The sequence below is a fragment of the Mustela nivalis genome (genome assembly GCF_964662115.1).
Source record: "Mustela nivalis genome assembly, chromosome: 3".
NCBI lineage: Eukaryota > Metazoa > Chordata > Mammalia > Carnivora > Mustelidae > Mustela > Mustela nivalis.
In genome coordinates this window covers 31,130,743-31,151,389 of record NC_139022.1, presented here as the reverse complement: position 1 = coordinate 31,151,389, position 20,647 = coordinate 31,130,743, and the positions used below count along the sequence as shown (strand labels likewise).

The 20,647-nt window shown below is 39.3% G+C and overlaps 1 long non-coding RNA gene and 1 pseudogene across 2 annotated transcripts in view; one reads left to right on the top strand and one right to left on the bottom strand.

Annotated features, from left to right (window-relative positions):
* The window catches only part of LOC309861125, a 61,723-nt gene extending 42,204 nt beyond the window's left edge, over positions 1-19,519 (top strand). The window contains exon 2 of the long non-coding RNA XR_014309770.1: positions 18,718-19,519. This is a non-coding gene — a long non-coding RNA (uncharacterized lncRNA). The remainder of the gene's footprint in view (positions 1-18,717) is intronic.
* Positions 5,677-6,385, bottom strand: LOC309861904 (vomeronasal type-1 receptor 4-like; annotated as a pseudogene). Its single transcript has one exon. The product of its transcript is annotated as a vomeronasal type-1 receptor 4-like (transcript).
* Positions 19,520-20,647: the final 1,128 nt, after the last annotated feature.

Genomic DNA, 20,647 nt, shown 5'->3' with positions numbered 1-20,647 from the left:
TCTGATGTCCATTAGTATGGTAAATTGTTTTCCATCCACTCACCTTAAATCTGGACGTGTCTTTGGGCTTAAAATGAGTTTCTTATAGGCAACATATAGATGGGTTTTGTTTTTTTATCCATTCTGATATCCTGTGTCTTTTGATTGGGGCATTTAGCCCATTAACATTCAGGGTAACTATTGAGAGATATGAATTTAGTGCCATTGTATTGCCTGTAAGGTGCCTGTTACTGTATATTGTCTCTGTTCCTTTGTGATCTACCACTTGTAGGCTCTCTGTTTGCTTAGAGGACCCCTTTCAATATTTCCTGTAGAGCTTGTTTGGTGTTTGCAAATTCTTTCAGTTTTTGTTTGTCCTGGAAGCTTTTAATCTCTCCTTCTATTTTCAATGATAGCCTAGCTGTATATAGTATTCTTGGCTGCATGTTTTTCTCGTTTAGTGCTCTGAATATATCATGCCCGCTCTTTCTGCCCTGCCACTTCTCTGTGGATAAGTCTGCTGCCAATATAATATTTTTACCATTGTATGTTACAGACTTCTTTTCCCGGGCTGCTTTCAGGATTTTTTCTTTGTCACTAAGACTTGTAAATTTTACTTGAAGTGACGGGGTTTGGGCCTATTCTTATTGATTTTGAGGGGCGTTCTCTGAACCTCCTGAATTTTGATTCTCGTTCCCTTTGCCATATTGGGGAAATTCTCCCCAATAATTCTCTCCAGTATACCTTCTGCTCCCCTCTCTCTTTCTTCTTCTTCTGGAATCCCAATTATTCTAATGTTGTTTCGTCTTATGGTGTCACTTATCTCTCGTATTCTCCCCTCGTGGTCCAGTAGCTGTTTGTCCCTCTTTTGCTCAGCTTCTTTATTCTCTGTCATTTGGTCTTCTATATCACTAATTCTTTCTTCTGCCTCATTTATCCTAGCAGTGAGAGCCTCCATTTTTTTTTAAACTTTTTATTTTTTATAAACATATATTTTTATCCCCAGGGGTACAGGTCTGTGAATCACCAGGTTTACACACTTCACAGCACTCACCAAAGCACATACGAGAGCCTCCATTTTTTATTGCACCTCATTAATAGCTTTTTTGATTTCAACTTGGTTAGATTTTAGTTCTTTTATTTCTCCAGAAAGGGCTTTTATGTCTCCCGAGAAGGTTTCTCTAATATCTTCCATGCCTTTTTCGAGCTAGCTAGAACCTTGAGAATTGTCATTCTGAACTCTAGATCTGACATATTACCAATGTCTGTATTGATTAGGTCCCTAGCCTTCTGTACTGCCTCTTGTTCTTTTTTTTGCGTTGAATTTTTCCTTCTTGCCATTTTGTCCAGATAAGAGTATATGAAGGAACAACAAAATACTAAAAGGGTGGGAACAACCCCAGGAAAATATGCTTTAGGCAAATTAGAAGAGATCCCAAATCGTGAGGGGGGAGAAAGGGGATAAAAAGAGGTTCAAAAAGGAAGAAAGAAAAAAAAAAAGAAAAAAGAAAAAAAAAGAATTAAAAAAAAAGAAAACAAATAAAAAAATATAAAAAAGAAAAAATATATATATTAGATAAACTGGTTAAAAAACGTTAAAAAAGTAAAAGGTAAAAGTTAAAAAAAATTTTACCAGAAGGCGAGAAAAAAATTAAAAATTAAAAAGAAAGAAATTAAATTAACTGCAAGACTAAAGAAAAAAATCACAGGAAAAAAGCCATGAGTTCCTTGCTTTGCTTTCTCCTCCTCTGGAATTCTGCTGCTCTCCTTGGTATTGAAACCGCACTCCTTGGTAGGTGAACTTGGTCTAGGCTGGATTTCTTGTTGATCTTCTGGGGGAGGGGCCTGTTGTAGTGATTCTCAAGTGTCTTTGCCCCAGGCGGAAATGCACCGCCCTTAGCAGGGGCCGGGGGAGTAATCCGCTTGGGTTTGCTTTCAGGAGCTTTTGTTCCCTGAGCGCTTTCCGTAGAGTTCCAGAGGACGGGAATACAAATGGCGGCCTCCTGTTCTCCGGCCCGGAGGAGCCAAGAGCCCAGGGCCCCACTCCTCAGTGCGCCCTCAGAGAACAGCGCCCAGTTACTCCCGTCTGCCTGACCTTCGGCCGCGCCCGAGCTCACCGAGCCTGTGACTGGTTCAAGGTAACACCGAGCTGTGAGCTTACTGTCGGCTCTGTCTCTGTAGCCGGCTTTCCCATTCTAATACCCGCGAGCTCTGCGACACTCAGACACCCGCGATCCTTCTGTGACCCTGCGGGACCTGAGGCCACGCTGACCCCGCGTTGGCTTCACCCCGGTTTAGCCTCAGGAGCGATGTCCCTCAGCGGAACAGACTTTTAACAGTCCTGATTTTGTGCTCCGTTGCTCCGCCGCTTGTCCGGAGCCGGCCCCTCCCCCCGGCGTCTATCTTCCCGTCGCTTTAGATTCACTTCTCCGCCGGTCCTACCTGTCAGAAAGTGGTTGTTTTTCTGTTTCTAGAATTGCCGTTCTTCTTCTCTTCGATCTGCCGATGGATTTTCAGGTGTTTGCAATCTTTAGATAAGCTATCTGGCTGATCTTTGGCTAGCTGAAGTAGTCTCAGCCTGCTACTTCTCCGCCATCTTGACTCCTCCCCACTGTTAAATTTTTTTTTATTACTGGTTTAGTATCATGACTACTAATCAGTCTGTTTAAATTTTCTATTTATTCCTGATTCACTCTTGGAAAATTGTATGTTTTTAAAAATTTATCCATTGTTTTTAGGTTGTCTAGTCTGCTAACGTATAATATTTTCTTAGAATCCTTTGTGTTTCTGTCCGTTATTTTTTCTCCTTCATTTTTGATTATATCTATTTGAATCTTCTGTCTTTTTTTCATGATGAGTCTGGCTTGAGGCTTATCAATTTTGTTTATATTTTTAAAGAATCGGCTCTTGGTTTTATTGAAATTTTCTTTCTTTTTTTTTCTTTCTATTTCATTTATTTCTGTTCTGGTCACTATGATTTCCTCTTCCTACTAGATTTGAGCACTGTTCTTCTTTTTCTGCTTACTTTACTTGTAAGTTTAGGTTGTTTATATGAGATTTTTCTTGTTTTTATATAAGCCTTTATTGCTATAAACTTCCCTTTTAGAACTGATTTTGCAAAGATTTTTGGATCATCGAATTTTCTTTTTCATTTGTCTCCTTGTACTTTTTGGTTTTCTCTTATATCTTCACTGATCTAGTCATTGCGTGGTAGCATGTGGTGTAGTTTCCAAATCTTTTTTTTTTTTTTAAAGATTTTATTTATTTGAGAGAGGGAGAGAGAGAGCGAGCATGCATAAGCATGGGGGAGGGGCAGAGGAAAAGGGAAAAGCAGATTTCTTGATGAACAGGGAACCCTATGCAAGGCTCCATTCTAGGACCCTAAGATCATGACTTGAGTAGAAGGCAACCACTTAACTGACTGAGCCACCCAGGTACCCCTCCACATCCCCCCCACCCCGAGTTTTTTCTTGTAATTTATTTCTAGTTTTATACTGTTATCATCAGAAATGGAAATGGTGCTTGACATGATTTTAGTCTTCTTAAGTTCATAGAATCTATGTTTGTGGCCTAACATGTGATCTACTCTGGAAAATGTTTCTTGTGTACTTGAAAGAATGTGCATTCTTGTTTTTGAATGAAATGTTCTGTGTATCTGTGCTGTGTCCCTCTGGTCTGATGTGCCGTTCAAAGCCACCATTTCCTTGTTGGTTTTCTGTCTGGAGTATCTGTCCATTGGTGCAAGTGGGATATTGAAGTCCCCTCCTGTTATTTATTACCCTCATTTTCTCCCTTTAAGTGTTTTCATCTTGCTTTATGTATTTATGTGCTCCTGTGTGGGTCACATTGAGATTTGCCATGGCTATATCTCCTTGTATTGATGCCTTAATACTAAGGAGTGCCTTTCTTTGTCTCTTGCTATAGTCTTTGTTTTTTAGAGTCTATTTTGTTGGATAAAAATATGCTAACCTCCTCCCCCTTTTTAAAAACTTTCATTTGAGGGAGTATGTTTCCAGTTCTTCACTTTCAACCTGCATAGTTCTTTAGGTCCCAAATTAGTCTTTTATAGGCAATGCATAGATGAGTCTTTAAAAAAAATATCCATTCAACCAACCTCTGTCTTTGATGCAGCAGTTAGTTCATTTACATTTAAGATACTTATTGATAGGCATGTACTTACTGCCATTTTCTTCATTGTTTTCTGGTTGTTTGATAGTTCTTCTCTGTTCCCTTCTCTTCCTCTCTTCTCTCATGGTTTATTGGCTTTTTCAGTGTTATGCCTGAATTTCTTTCTCTTTATTGTTTCTGTATCTAACACAGGTTTTTGATTCATTGTTACCATTGGATTTGTGTATAACATCTTTTTTTTTTATAGCAGCCTATATAAGTTGATGGTCACATGAGTTCAGATTCTAAAACTAAATTTTTATGGAGTTACTCTAAGTATACACAATTTTAGGGCAGATATTTCTTCTGAGCTAATTTAACCCCTTATTATTATAGTTACCTCTCCATCATAACTACATAATTTTGTCTCATATTATATATGCTTAATTTATCATTATGTCAGTTGGCTTACTGTAAATTTTGTCCTTTTTAATTTCAACCTGAATATCCTTATGCATTAGTTGTTTCTATTGTAAAAAGAATGTAGTTGAAATGTGTTACCTCATGATCCAGTCTCTGTTCTCTGTCTCCAACTTCCAGTTTTCTCTTTCCCAAGGAGCTCTGAAGCAGAGTCTGTGCTGTGAGAATCACTCATGTGCTGAGAGCAGCTGCACTTTTAGCATGATGCTCACTCTTTTTTTTCATCAGATTCACATTATATTTATTTCAGCAGTTATTACTTTAAAATGTTTATAAGAACTTTATTGAGAATTTCAGCTGCTTTCAAGAAATGTTTTTACATTTTCTAATATGTCATACTGTGATATATGATTTGTTAAATACTTTTATAAAAGTATGGAACTACACAGTTAAAAATATTAGCTATTGACACACTGTGCTTACACAAAACAGAATGTGTAAGAATTCAAAAAATACTTCAAGTGATGTAAATAGATACAAAACAGTACAAATAGAAGGTAACAGGTGGGTTTTATAAAGTGTTCGAAGAAGAGGAATACCTTTGAGCTTTGGGGAATCATGATCATATTCACAGGGTGAAAGGAGTATGGTTGTATTTACACTTACATCATTTTCCATGATTAAACCAGACATAATCAACAGCAGATAGTAATTTCAAATATTGTTTGGTTCCAAAGTATACAACAGTTTAGTTATAAAATATTTTTGCTTGATGAAGCCTTTCTAGAATAATCCAGCAAGTGTAAGTCATTTAACTGATAGATATGTCACATTAAGGAAGAATTCTTAGAAATAAGAGTATCCAAATAATCATAAGTAGGAATTTTTTCTGTAATTGTAGGTAAGGACAAAGAGTGCTCTGGCTAGGTGCAACAATCCCAAACATGTTCATTCATGTGTCTGGTCATTTATTTTCTGTGTTCACTAAGCTGGATGATTTGAAGAAATGTCCAAAGTAATAAATTGTTAATGCTTTTCCAGAATTTAACTCACTAAAATTGTGGAGTGAACACTCCTAATCAAATGCTCCTTGTGTCAGAAAAGTGTGTGAGAGTGTTCATGCCTCTGAGAGGATTGCCTCATAGATGCAAAAGCACAGTTCATGATTGATCATCTGTTACCATTTTTGATCATCACAAAAGAACAGATAGCTGGATAACAATAGGAGAGAAAAATACTGATGTTCTCCAATCCTTGTACATTATGTCTGTACATTATATAAATGGTAAGGCAGCTGTTAGTCCAGTAAAAGAAAATAAAGCAGCTCACCAGTGCCAGGATTGTGTGAGCAGCTTTGGTTTCAGGAGAAGGTCTTGGGCAGAGGCTGGTCCTGTGGAGATGCTGGACTATCTTACAAAGTTTGAAAAGGCATTTTACCACATACACTCTGGTCCAGATCATGAGGAACAGACATAGGAAATCTCGTAAGACCATGCCCCCTAGAAAAGCAGCCCGCTGAAGTTGATCAGACTTTCTCCCATTACAGTATGTCAGAGAATATACTTGTCCACCTTCAGTGGTGTTGAAGGGGACTGCAGTGGTTATGATGACACGGATGTAGATCAGCATGTTGATGATCCAGAAAGAAAAGAGAGCAGGAAAAACATACGTGGAGATTTGGAGTTTGAGCCATGCCCACCTAGAGTTGCTGGGAGTGATAATTATGGCCTGAAAAATACTCAGAAAAGATGTGGTGCAGAGAGAAAGACCTGGTATGACTCTACATGTACAGCTCTGTCTTACAGCAACTGTCATCTAGAAAATTTCTTACTCCAAAGGCATTCATTATTTCTGGAACTCCACTGAAAAGAATTGTCATGACATCAGCTAAAGTTAAGTGGGTAAATATCAAATCTATAGGCCTCTTTATATATAGCTGGACTAGTAGCAATATGTGTCCAATAAAACCAATTCCAATTTGAGAGAGAAAGAATACTCCTAAAATAATCTCCTTTGTAATCATTATAATCAGTGGCTCTGATCCTATGGATGGACTCCTCCACAGCTAAAAAGGGAACTGCAATGATTTGTAAGCTTGATGGAAACAAGAGAACTTTAAGAAGACTCCATAAGGTATGTTCACCCTCAGCAGTATATTCAGGAAATGAAGAATTAGGTCTAGAAGTAAAAGTCAAGAATTGTTAAAGTCACTTCAGAGGAACCTTAAGGTTAAGACAAACATGTCTTATTTATAAAAACATTACTGTAATTCTCAAAAATAACTTGAGTTTCCTGAAGAAAAATATTTCATAATTATGGAGATGTTATGCTCTGTGTATATATTCTGAACTTCATTTTTTTAAAAAAAGATTTTATTTATTTATTTATTTGACAGACAGAGATCACAAGTAGGCAGAGAGGCAGAGAGAGAGGGGGAAGCAGGTTCCCTGCTGAGCAGAAAGCCCAGTGTGGGGCTCGATCCCAGGACTCTGGGATCATGACTGGAGCCGAAGGTAGAGGCTTTAACCCACTGAACCACCCAGGTGCCCCCTGAACTTCATTTCTGTGTTTTGAATGCACTTTCATCTTTTGTCATATAAAACTTAAAATTTTAATGTATTTTAATGTTTATTATTATGTTTCTACTATAGATGACACTCATCATTTTTACTGTCATTCACCAGAAGACTTCATCCCCGGAGTTGCATACAATCATTAGGCTCTGTAAATACCTTTTCCTGACCCTACTCCTCATGCTTCCCCAACTCCAACTCTACCAATAACACACTGAATATATTTCAGCACATGGACAGTTCATTGGATCCCTTACCCAAGTTCTGAAAATTTGCTTCATTTCTTTATTCTACTCTGAAGCCACTGCTTCACTTGAGATTCTTTCGGGTACTGGGATCTTTGTCTCCCCTCTCCTCTGTTTCACCAGGCTTATATGGGAAAATGTTCTCTTTGATTCTGAATGCTTGCAGATAATTTTCCATTCCTCCAGCTTTGAAAGATTTGCTATCAGTCTATATCCATAAGTGTCCTGGTGGAAATAATATGCTGACCCAAGTCACTCACCTCCCTAGCTTCCCTAACTCAACTCATACTATGTATTAGTACTTGTAGATCCATGCCAATGGATTAGCATAACCTCAGCCTCTTACATTTGTGATCTCTCTCCTATCTCACTCCCAACCTCATCCACTCTCTCCTGCTTACACACTAGCTGTTGTCATTATCAATGTCGTTTTCAAGCATCTCATGTTCTATTACCACCTATTTCCAGCTTAGTCTACCTAGTCTCTAACTTTAATATTACTTTGTCATCATCAGGAGGTGAAAATGTGTACTCTCCATAACGTTTTCAGAGCTTTTCCTCCTTGCCTAAACTTCCATGACCCAGCATCATCACACCAGCAAAAATACGTGATTACATCACTTTTTTTCCTATTTCATACTCCTCATCACACAAAAGACAACCCACATTAAATCTACTATTTTGCTTCATCCATGGCATCCTGGTCAGATAAACAAAGCTGGAGAAAAACATATAATAGTGTATATGAATTTATATCAAATTCCTCAGTAGTAAGTCCAGTGAGCTCTACCTCAGCCTGGAAATAATTGTCATTTTCTAAACCATTTCTATTTTGTTCACTTTCCCACTTCTCTTGATGACTACTTCAAAACATTTTCTCTAGTCTCAAACCATCAACATATACTCTGTCACTGTTATATTGATGTCATGCTGCATATTTTTATTGACATATAATTGATGTGTAATATTGTGTCAGATGTACAATATGAAATTTAATATTTGTATATTTTGCAAAATGATTACAATAGGTCTAGTTAGCATTCACCACCACACAGTTACAAATTTTCTTTCTTGTCATGACATTTAAGTTCTATTCTTTTAGCAACTTTCATATATATATTGTACAGTATTACTAATTATAGTCACCAGTTTACACACTACAACTCCATAATTTATTTCTTTAATAACAGGAAATTTGTACCCTTTGACCATGTCATCTATTTCTCCAAACCCCTGACCCCAACTTAGGCAAACACCAATCTATTCTTTTTTTTTCTTCATTAGTAACCAAAATTTATTACATATGTTGAAATACTTACAGGAATAAGGATTGATGATTTTTTAAATTTAAATTAAATTAGCCAACACAGAGTACATTATTAGTTTAAGATGCAGTGATCAGTGATTCATCAGTTGCCTAGAAAACCCAGATCTCATCACATTACCTGCCTCCTTAATGTACATCACCCAGTTAGCCCATTCCTCCATCCTTCTCTCCTTATTTTTTTTTCTCATAGGTAAGAGTCTCTCATGGTATCTCTCCCTTTTGGATTTCTTCCCATTCAGTTTTCCATTCTTTTCCTTACTGTTCTCTGCACTGTTTATTATATTTTGCATATGAGGGAAACCACATGAAAATTGTCTTTTTCCTGATTGACTTATTTCACTTAGTATAATACCATCCAGTTCCATCCATGTCAATGTACATGGTGGGTATTCATCCTTTCTGATGGTTGAGTAATATCCCAATTGCATCATCATCATATGCCAAGTGATGTGGCACATTTTTTCATGTCTGTTGGCCATTTCTGTGTCTTTGGAGAAATGTCTATTCATGTATTCTACCCATTTCTTGACTAGATTCTTTGTTTCTTGGGGTGTTGAGTTTGATAAGCTATTTATAGATCTTGGATACAAGCCCTTTATGTAACAAGGCATTTGTAAATATTTTCTCCCATTCGATAGGTTGCCTTTTAGAGTTGTTGACTGTTTCTTTTGCTGTGCAAAGGCTTTTGCTCTTGATGAAACCCCAGAGGTTCATTTTGGTTTTTGTTTCCCTTGCCTTTAGAGACATGTCTTTTTTTTTTAATTTATTTTTTATTTTCAGCATAACAGTATTCATTATTTTTGCACCACACCCAGTGCTCCATGCAATCCGTGCCCTCTATAATACCCAACTCCTGGTACCCTGACCTCCCACCCCCCGCCCCTTCAAACCCCTCAGATTGTTTTCCAGAGTCCATAGTCTCTCATGGTTCACCTCCCCTTCCAATTTACCCCAACTCCCTTTTCCTCTTTAACTCCCCATGTCCTCCATGCTATTTGTTATGCTCCACAAATAAGTGAAACCATATGATAATTGATTCTCTCTGCTTGACTGATTTCACTCAGCATCATCTCTTCCAGTCCCATCCATGTTGCTACAAAAGTTGGGTATTCATCCTTTCTGATGGAGGCATAATACTCCATAGTGTATATGGACCACATCTTCCTTATCCATTTGTCCATTGAAAGGCATCTTGGCTCTTTCCACAGTTTGGCGACCGTGGCCATTGCTGCTATAAACATTGGGATACAAATGGCCCTTCTTTTCATGATATCTGTATCTTTGTGGTAAATACCCAGGAGTGCAATGGCAGGGTCATAGGGAAGTTCTATTTTTAATTTCTTGAGGAACCTCCACACTGTTCTCCAAAGAGGCTTGCACCAGCTTGCATTCCCACCAACAGTGTAAGAGGGTTCCCCTTTCTCCACATCCTCTCCAACACATCAACATGTGTTTTTTCCTGTCTTGCTAATTTTGGCCATTCTAACCGGTGTAGGGTGATATCTCAATGTAGTTTTAATTTGAATCTCCCTGATGGCCAAGAACCATAAGATACCTGGGAATAAACCTAACCAAAGAGGTAAAGGATCTGTACTCAAGGAACTACAGAACACTCATGAAAGAAATTGAAAAGACACAAGATGGAAGACCATTCCATGCTCTTGGATCAAAAGAATAAACATTGTTAAAATGTCTATACTGCCTAGAGCAATCTATACTTTTAATGCTATTCCAATCAAAATTCCATCGGTATTCTTCAAAGAGCTGGAGCTAATAATTCTAAAATTTGTATGGAATCAGAAGAGACCATGAATCACTACAGAAATGTTGAAAACAAAAATAAAATGGGGGGCATCATGTTACCTGATTTCAAGCTTTACTACAAAGCTGTGATCACCAAGACAGCATGGTACTGGCATAAAAACAGACACATAGACCAGTGGAACAGAGTAGAGAGCCCAGATATGGACCCTCAACTCTACGGTCAAATAATCTTTGACAAAACAGGAAAAAATATACAGTGGCAAAAAGACAGTCTCCTCAATAAATGGTGCTGGGAAAACTGGGCAGCTATATGTAGAAGAATGAAACTCGACCATTCTCTTACACCGTAAACAAAGATAAACTCAAAATGGATAAAAGACCTCAATGTGAGACAGGAATCCATCAGAATCCTAGAGGAGAACATAGGCAGTAATCTCTTCAATATCAGCCACAGCAACTTCTTTCAAGATATGTCTCCAAAGGCAAAGGAAAAAAAAGCGAAGATGAACTTTTGGGACTTCATCAAAATCAAAAGCTTCTGCACAGCCAAGGAAACAGTCAAGAAAACAAAGAGGCAGCCCACGGAATGGAATTTATTTGCAAATGACAGTACAGACAAAAGGTTGATATCCAGGATCTATAATGAACTCCTCAAACTCAACACACACAAAACAGACAGTCATATCAAAAAATGCGCAGAAGATATGGACAGATACTTCTCCAATAAAGACTTACAAATGGCTATCAGACACATGAAAAAATGTTCATCATCAATCTATTCTTTTTATCTATGGGTTCAGTTTATTTATTTATTTTTCTGATTGAACATATATATGAAATCATACATACTTGTTTTTTACTGTATGACTTATTTTATGTACTTATTTTTATCCTCATTTCATCATTATATATATATGTGTACACATACACATATTTTACCTATATAAAATATATGCATATTATACATATATAAAATCTAATATGTACATATATTTCAGGCATTATATATGTGTATATATATGTATGTATATATACATATATATGTATGTGTATATATGTGTGTATAATGTGTATATACACACATATATGTACATATTATATTTTATATATGTAAAATCATTTCATTTTCTTTATTCACCCATCAATGAACTCCATATTCCATTTAGAAAACTAAGCAATCAAAAGACTACTTCAGAAGATTCCGCCACTACATCAATCCCTTTTAATATCCTTGCTCAGAAATGCGCCCTTCTCCCTGGGTATTATGAGTAAATTGTCTATGTTTCTAATCATAACTAATTCATCCACCATGCAATAAATCTGGAACGCTCCTTCTTGCTCAAGACCCTCTCTTCTGTTATCCTTTCCCTCATGCATTATAAAAATTTCTCCATAAACATGTAAATATACTGTCTTTCTTCCACATTTCTTGAGTCATTGCTTTCTAGAGGGGCAATACTCCTCTATGCAGTTTTCTCTACTCTCTGTCTCCAGTTGCTCATATCTCAATGGCTCTTGATCCCTGAAGTGCTGGACTATAAAAATGCCTGTAAATTCTTTCCTTCCTTGTATACATTATATAGGGACTTTGTAGCTCCACTCGAGAGATGGCCCTTTGTCCATACCTTGAATATAGTTTGGCCTTTGACATGCTTTGGCAAGTCAGTGTGGAGCAAGTACGACATGACCAGCCTCCTGATGAAAGCCTTGGGGGCAAGGCTTGCTTTTTGCTTTGCTATGAACTCACCATACCAGCACATGAAACACCCTCACTTATTAGAGGATGAGCAGGACACATGGAAGAAGTTTTTTCTAGAATTTTATGTGAGCCTATTGCATTCTAAGCAAAATTTGACCCATATGGGACACCAGCCTTTTTCTATCCCACCCCTAACATGACAACACTTGCATGACTGCACACTTGAGAGAGTCCAGCAAAGAAGGGAAAGAGTCTAGACTCAAAAATCACATATGATCTGACTCTATATAGGAAATATCCCCAAATGCATTAATCTGTAGACAGAAAGCAGACATTTGTTGCCAGGGAATGGAGAGAGGGACAGAGGAGTGATTGGGTATTCTGTGGTTTTCTTTGGGTGTGATGAAATGTTTTGAAGCTTAAGAGGAGTTGTGATTGCACAACATTGCAAATGTAAGTTCCATTGAATGACACAAAATAAGATGGTGAATTTTATGTTCTATTAATTTCTTCTCAATAATAAATGTAAATATACATATAAATAAGGTAGACTATATGCACCAAGGTCTAAAAAAGGGTAACGTATTATAAACAAGATAAATTTTCCCAGAAATGCTAAAATAGCTCATCTTTAAGAAATCTCTTAACATAGTTATCCATACCAATATCTTGAGGACAAAAGGCACATAACGTTTTAATAAATAAGAAATTTACATTCATATATATTTAACATGCATTTATGATAAAACTAAACCCTATAGTGTATTATAGATACAAAGGAGATTTTAAATTTATGAAAGGTAGCTAGCTAATGTAGACATAGACAAACCAACAAATTATGAAACTCAACTAATTCTCTTTTAAGTGAGATATGTAAAAAGTGTACCACTACCATGTCCCCATTTTTTTATTGCCTTTTAGCTCCTAACATGTGGTAAAGAATTCAAAGGAGGATAAGCATTCCCAAAACCAAAAGTGTGACTATTATTATTCACTGATGATGATGAGGGAACAGAAAGCAAGCTGAGGACAAAGCAGAAGCTGACACCCCATAATGCCCCCCTGCATATATGTGACATTCCTCATGCATTCCTGGGTGTCCTAAAGCTAAGGAAAGGAAAAACAAATAGTTAGCTTTCAGAAATCACAGTACTGCAAGACCTGAGTGTAAGGACCTATTTAGCCAGAGTGACTCCACAGTGGTTAAAAGCCATTTTTTTGTTTGTGCAGTAAAACTGACCCTCCCCCTCTCCCCCAAAAAAACTTAGAAGCAAGTCTGGGAAACCAGTAAAATATGGTCAGCCTAGTTCCTAATAACAGAGCCCAGAATACAAGGAAGAGTCAGGCCAGGTGGAGACATCCAATCAGTAAGAAACACACATACTTTTCCCCTAACCACCAAAGAATGTAAACCCCACCATTTGGGCACCAACCTTGAGCACCAGTTCTGACCAAAGTAATAGGTTAGTTCAAACAGCTACTATAGGGTAAATTGTAATTCAGTTGGCCACCTGCATGTGACCTAACATGACTACAATTTCATTGGCCACCTATGTGTGGCCAGACTTTCGCTCTATAAAAGATAGTCTGTAAGATAGGGAGGGGTCACCCTCTTTGGAGATGGCCCTGACCAGTCAGTCAGTCGATTCTTGAGCCTATAAGCTGGGGGTGGTTGTTCTCTTCAGAGACGGCCCTGGCCGGTCAGTCTGACTTCTAATGCTTAGCATAGAATAGAGCTTTGCATGACTTCACCTTGTCTCAGTCTCGTTCCCCTGACCACTCAGTCTAACTTCTAATACTTACATTAAAATAAAGCTTTAAATAACTTTCACTTTGTCTCAGTCCTGTTTCATTTAATAATGGACCTAACTCTGAGTGTCCCTCAGTTTACAAATGTCTTAGTGATGAGGGAGCAGGAGGCTGGCTGAGGACAAAGCAAAAGCTGGTGCCTTGCCTTGCACCCCCCCCCCTTCATCCGCTCCCCTCCATATGTGTAGCATCCCTCAGGCAGCCCTGACTGCCATGAACAATAAGCAAATAGTTAACTTGCAGAGCTCACAATCCTGCTAGACCGGAGTCTCCCTTGGCTTACAAATGTTCTAAATCTCACTAACAAAGACGATTGATAGCAGGATTGTGACACCCCACCAAAAAGTCTCCCAAAGATCTTAATGTTAATGGCTGGTCTAAAGACAACATTGATCCAGCAGCAAGGGCAAGGCCTCCGGCAGGCCTGGAACATCCTGGCACCTTGTAGGCCCTCTTTAGCATATGAAAACTCCACTGAAACCTCCCTTCCCCTCACCTTCCCCCAACAGCAGGGTACATAACCTGCCATCCCTCACAACCCGGGGCAGCAGCTCTTCCTGCCCACGGGTCCTGTCCCCGTGCTTTAATAAACCACCATTTTGCACCAAAGATGTCTCAAGAATTCTTTCTTGGTCATCGGCTCCGGACCTCAGCCCACCAAACTTCACCTAGGTTCTAGAACTTCATCATATGGCGCCCAACGTGGGGCTGTGAGTCTTTACATTTGGACTCTGAGCTTCGGTGCAAAATTGGTGAGTACTTTCTTTCCATTTACTCTGATTTCAGGGGCTTTTCAAGGAGTATGGTCTTATTGGAACACTTGCATGTCAATTGCTCAGGCTGTAATCCTCTAGCCCGTGGCTACTCTATGGGGAGGAGAGCGTCTGCCTTTTGGCTGTAAGCTAGTACCCTGGCCGGAATGGCAATAAGACCCAGACACTTGATGGCCTCACTCTATTCCTGTTCTTATAGAAAGTTGTCTCTCTTGGGCACGGGACAGCCAACTAAGTCACCAGGACGGCTGCCAATCTTAAGACTCCCGTGTGAGGTTTCCTCCTGATTGATCTAATGTGATCCCCTCCACATGCCCGGTCTAGCCACTTCTGGCCGCGAGACCTCCATTGGGAGCCGGCCGAAACCAGTACCCGATTGAATTAAAACGCAACCGGGGACCGTTCCCTAGGGAAGTTGGCTGCAAAAACCACATGTGTTGGAATGTCGCACAGACCATGATGGATTTCAATCTTTACTGTTTCTCGTCAGTGTCCTCTGCAAACCGCCTAAAGCTATGAAATTGGGTAATTTCCCCTTGCCAAACTTCTCTAGCGTTTTTGTGGGTTAATATGGCAAAACAGTATGCAGTCTTCAGGATAGACAATGGCTTGGCATGGCACAATTTCCTAGTCCATTCACCAGGCACCCATTGGCAGCCTAGGATGCGATGGGGAAGCGGAGGGACGCCGGCACCCCTTCCAGGGCCTTTAACGGCAGGAATGCCTTCCCAGGGAAGGCAAAACGGTGATCAATAGCGATTTTTGTTGAGGGACGCCTCCGGTCGCTTTTGACACAGGAACCTCTGACATATCCTGCGTGGGACGCTACCCAGGAGTCAGGGGGGATTTGGTAATGGACCTTCTTTACTTTTCTGGAAGCATGGCCTCAGTAGGCTTCTTCAGTTCCCAAGGACTCTACCTTGGGGTGCCTTTTAACCCACTGGAAATAATTTGGCTTGCAAAACTTAGGAAAGGACTGAGCTCCTGTAACACTGCATGGCCTCAGTGGGATCTATCAGTTAGATCTCTGCAGGAAGCAGGGCAAATGGACCTAGGATACCTTCACTGCTCATACCTAGGCCTTTATTGCTCTGCACCAGGACCCTGGACAAAGGGGCTTTTGCGGAATGTGTTTGCCCAAATGAGTCAGCTAGTAAACTTTCTCCTGACATATTCGGTGATAATTATGTAAATAAGCCTTCTTCTAGTAAACCCAGGTTGCTGGGCCATCCCTAGCAAAGGGGACTCTGGCTTTATTTCTTTCTGTTTCTCCTAATAGATGCGGGGGATTCTCCCTCACTCACATCCCGTGTTAATGGCTATAACTGGAGCCAACTGGGGTTGGTCTAACTCGAGACAGAGACCATAAGGAATATTCCCAAGCAGCTGCCGAAACTCTCTTTGTTTCGGGGAAGTTTCCCTGTGTTCTCTGGCCTGACTTGGACTGCCTAACCCCTCCCCCCTTGCTGGTGGGAAAGCATGGCGTCTGCTCCTCTGTTGGGGCTTATGAGCTCCGAAACCGGGAATCTTTTCTCTGCCTCCTGGCAGCACTTTGTTTCTTCTGTTTCCCCCTTACGTGTTTCTGTACCAAGGTGCGTGCAGCCTGCATGACTAGCCTCTAGATCATGCACCACAGCTCCTTCTCTCTTCACTGTCAAGGAGCAAGAAGAACACCCCCACTCCAGATCTTCCCACGCATGTCTCAGGTAAACATTCAAAGTGGAGTGGGCCCAGGTGGAACGTAAATCAGTATTGGAACTAAGTTAAGTTTGTTGGTTTAATTAAGATAGATGCATCTTTGAAGTTAACAGCAGTAAATGTGAAGCTTTATTCTATCGAAGTTTACTGAAGGTTAAATAAGCTTATGTTACTTGTTAAAATTTGTTAGCAAAGAAATGACTAAACTGATGGTTAATTGTCTGTCTCAAAGTTCTAATGGGTAATTGCTGAAGTAGCTTTCAAAGTCTTTGGTAACCTGAAAGTTTTAAAGTTTTGCTTGGATGACAAATGGAATTAAATTGCGGACATCTAGGTCTTAACCAAATAGGATAAAATGCTAAGTCGTTAATTTCTGGATGTAGGTTTGTGCTTTTGACCTCTTACTGCAAAGAAACTAAGAGTATTTAAGTCTGCTGGTAAACTTGTTTTCCACTTAACTGATTCATAAATTTGCCACCTGAAGAATTCTGTGGTAACAGTTCACAATTGGTTAATAACTAAAGGTGTTTCTAAGAATACAAAGTTCTGCTTAGTGTAACTAAGACTGATGGAAATAAAGGGAAACTGTATGTAGGAAAGTAGGAGATATGTAAGAAAGATTTAAGGAATGGGAATACATTTTGTTGAAGGTAAAGGAAGGTAATTTTGTCCTAAATGAGACGGTTGTTTGGAAGGAAATGGCTTGGGACAAAACCTGAATGCAAAGAAAAGTTGTAGATGGTTTGTGAAGGGAAATCTTCAGAAAAGGAATTTTAGCTATGGTCAAGAATGGATTAAGATTGAAATGAATGGGTTTTAAAGGTACATTGGTACAAGACTGAAATTGTCTCTGTTCAAAAGGACAATGTTTTCTTAGATCAATTGATCTGCTGTTAAGAAAATGTAAATGGTTTTCTCTTTGCCTGCCCAGAAAAACGAGTTTCTATGTTCAGTTTTATCAGGTGTTTAACATCCCTAATTATATTTAGGCATGTGCTTTAAAACTTTCTAAGATTTTAGCAAATGTTGACAGGATTTAAATTGTAAATCTCTTTAACTCAGGCTTTTCCTTGGTATGTGAAGTTGCTCATGAAGTACTACTGAACCAATGATAAACCTTGGGTTACATTTGGGAAAATGCTATAACTATTCTAGAGATTCTATGCACTTCCTAAAGTTTTAACGTTTTGAGAGATCACCGCTTGATACTGTAATTATGGAAATGTTATGTATCACAGAAATAACCTGATTTCCTTGCAGCTAAATTGTAAACTCCCGTGTCTCTTTAGCTCTAACCATATCCATTCTGAGTTTTTGTCATTTATAATTGTTTTAATTCTCTGGTAAAATGAGTTTTATCTTCAAGGAGATTCCTATAAAGGACTTTCAGGACAAATACAGATATTTGATATGCTTGAAAATCCTAAAACTGAAATGGGTAAGTATTTCCAGAACTGACTAAAGCCGCATTCACCAGAATTAGTAACATGGGACTAAATGAACTAAAAGATTATAGTGTTGTGTCTCTTAATGTTTTGTCTTACTTTAAACATTGCTGGTTCTCTCTACTGTTTGCTCTTACAGACTAGGGATACTCCCTCCTAGTTATCTGTAACTTATAGAGATGTAAAAGTGCTCATTTGTAAAAGTGCTCAAGGCATTCAAATTTTCTCTCTATCTGAACCCTCTGAAACCAAAAGGTCTTAGTATTCTTTCTTCATGACAATCAGTCATTTGCATAAGTTCAATAAGAATCTGTTCTCCTTGTAACAGGAAAGAATTGGAAACACGGGTTATTTTACCAAGGCTTTGACTGGGATGTCATATTTGAAAAGACTCAGATATGACCAGACAGCTTTAAGGAACTAAGGTTGACTTTATGAAACCTGGAGCCATAAAGCCCCTTGGGACTGTTGGCCTGATACCTTGCTTACAGAGTTCCCAGCAGCCCCACCAGGTGAGTAAAGAATGTCACTCCTTGGTAGGATTGCAGGCATGCCTCATGGCAAGTACAGGGCTTGGCTTCTGGCCCGGAGAGGCTACTAAAAGTTCAACCTAGAGATTCCTTATACAAAGTTCCAGCAAAGCAGATTCTAAAAGATCTATTGATCACAGTCACTGTTCTTACTGAGCTTATGTAAATAATTAGGCCAAGTTTGTTAACACTGGACTTGTTTCACAAGTGAATTAGTCCTGATTTGGCTATCTCTGGAAATGAGGGTTATTTTAGAGAGAAAAATTATGTTTTAATAACACACCTTTATGGATGTTGAATTCTAGATTTGATTGTCTTTAAATGTTTACCTAAGCTATACAATTTGAGGTAAACTTCAGAGAAGTTGCACAATAGCTTCTTTAGTCGATCTTACTGTTTTGTGGGGATATTAGCAGACCCCACGGCACATGGTTAAACAACTGGAAAAATGGGATTGATTCCCCTGCAATGGTATAACTTAACTTACACCTTATGTGTGGCTGGGATAATGAAATTGCCTAAAAGCCAACCTATCACACTCCATAGGATTAACTATGGACTTGCGGAGATAATGGATGATCCCACTTTCTTTATGAGTGGATTGAATGATGCATGGGGAACTCCCCTTACCTCTTGACAAGTTTTCTCACTTGCCAGTGATCCTCTGTAATCAGGATATTATTAAGGCTGGACCACTCAAAGGTCTTCTTATTGGTTTCACCCCTTTGTCATATTTATCCTAGAGGCCACCTCTGTTGAGGTGCAATTGCAAATAGATGCTTTAGCTAAGCATAGAACAGCCCTCATAAAAGGAGCCTCAAAGCTCACTATGGGACAGTCGTTGACTATAATGATGTCACATCAGGTCCAGATTTGTCTTAGAAGCCAAAGGCCACCAATGGATGATGGAGGCCGACTTATTAAATACTGGGCTACATTAACAGATATGCCAGAAATAAAACTTGTCAAACTTTAAACCTAGTTACCTGTATGCCTGAACCTGACCACTGTACTTCTTTCTCTATAGAGCAAAAATGTTCAAAAGTTATTGATCTTGCTTACTCCATTTGGCCAGATTTAAGATGCCCCTGTTAAAAATGCAAATGACAGTTGGTTTTCTGATGACAGTAGTTTTCATAGAAAAAAATAAGATAAGCTAAGTGTGCCATAGTGCTCACTAGCACTTTGCAATTGCCAAAGCCTAAGAATTAACATTTATACTGACTCCAAATGTGCTTTCCTGGTACTACATGCCCATGGAGCAATTTGGAAGGAAAGGGGATTGCTATCAAGCCATAACTCCCCAATCAAATATGGGCCTAAGTTCCAAAACCCTCCTTATCGCTATACTAAGGATGGCCTTAGATGTCCTGACAGCAGCACAGGGTGGCACATGTGCAATTATCAAGACAGAATGTTGTGTGTACATTCCAGACTATCACAAAACTGTCACAGGACTAATAAAAGACATGAATGCCCAGATTAAGGATCTACAAGATCCTTCTCTCTCAGTGAATGGTTAAGTTCCTGGTTTGAAGGAGGACTATGGCCAAATCTCCTTTTCATTCTTATCGCCTTATTAACTTTAATATGTTGCTTTGTTCCATGTTTCTCTACTTGGTGCCGAGACTCCATTGCTGCAATGACTTCACCATGACAGATGATCCTTACCACGCGCAAAGACACTCCTTCACTGTCAGCGCTGGATTCGGCTGCCTCTGCCTTTCGTAACTCCCCTATACATTCCTCCACTGATCAATATTGACCCCAGTAGGTAGGGACAGCTCTACGCCCCTATTCAGCAGGAAGAAGTTACAGAAGAGGAGACCTTCCACCTTCAACCACCTTAAAGATTTAAGGGTCAAAATTGTTCAGGGGGGAATGATGAGGGAGCAGGAGGCTGGCTGAGGACAAAGCAAAAGCTGGTGCCTTGCCTTGCACCCCCCCCCCTTCATCCGCTCCCCTCCATATGTGTAGCATCCCTCAGGCAGCCCTGACTGCCATGAACAATAAGCAAATAGTTAACTTGCAGAGCTCACAATCCTGCTAGACCGGAGTCTCCCTTGGCTTACAAATGTTCTAAATCTCACTAACAAAGACGATTGATAGCAGGATTGTGACACCCCACCAAAAAGTCTCCCAAAGATCTTAATGTTAATGGCTGGTCTAAAGACAACATTGATCCAGCAGCAAGGGCAAGGCCTCCGGCAGGCCTGGAACATCCTGGCACCTTGTAGGCCCTCTTTAGCATATGAAAACTCCACTGAAACCTCCCTTC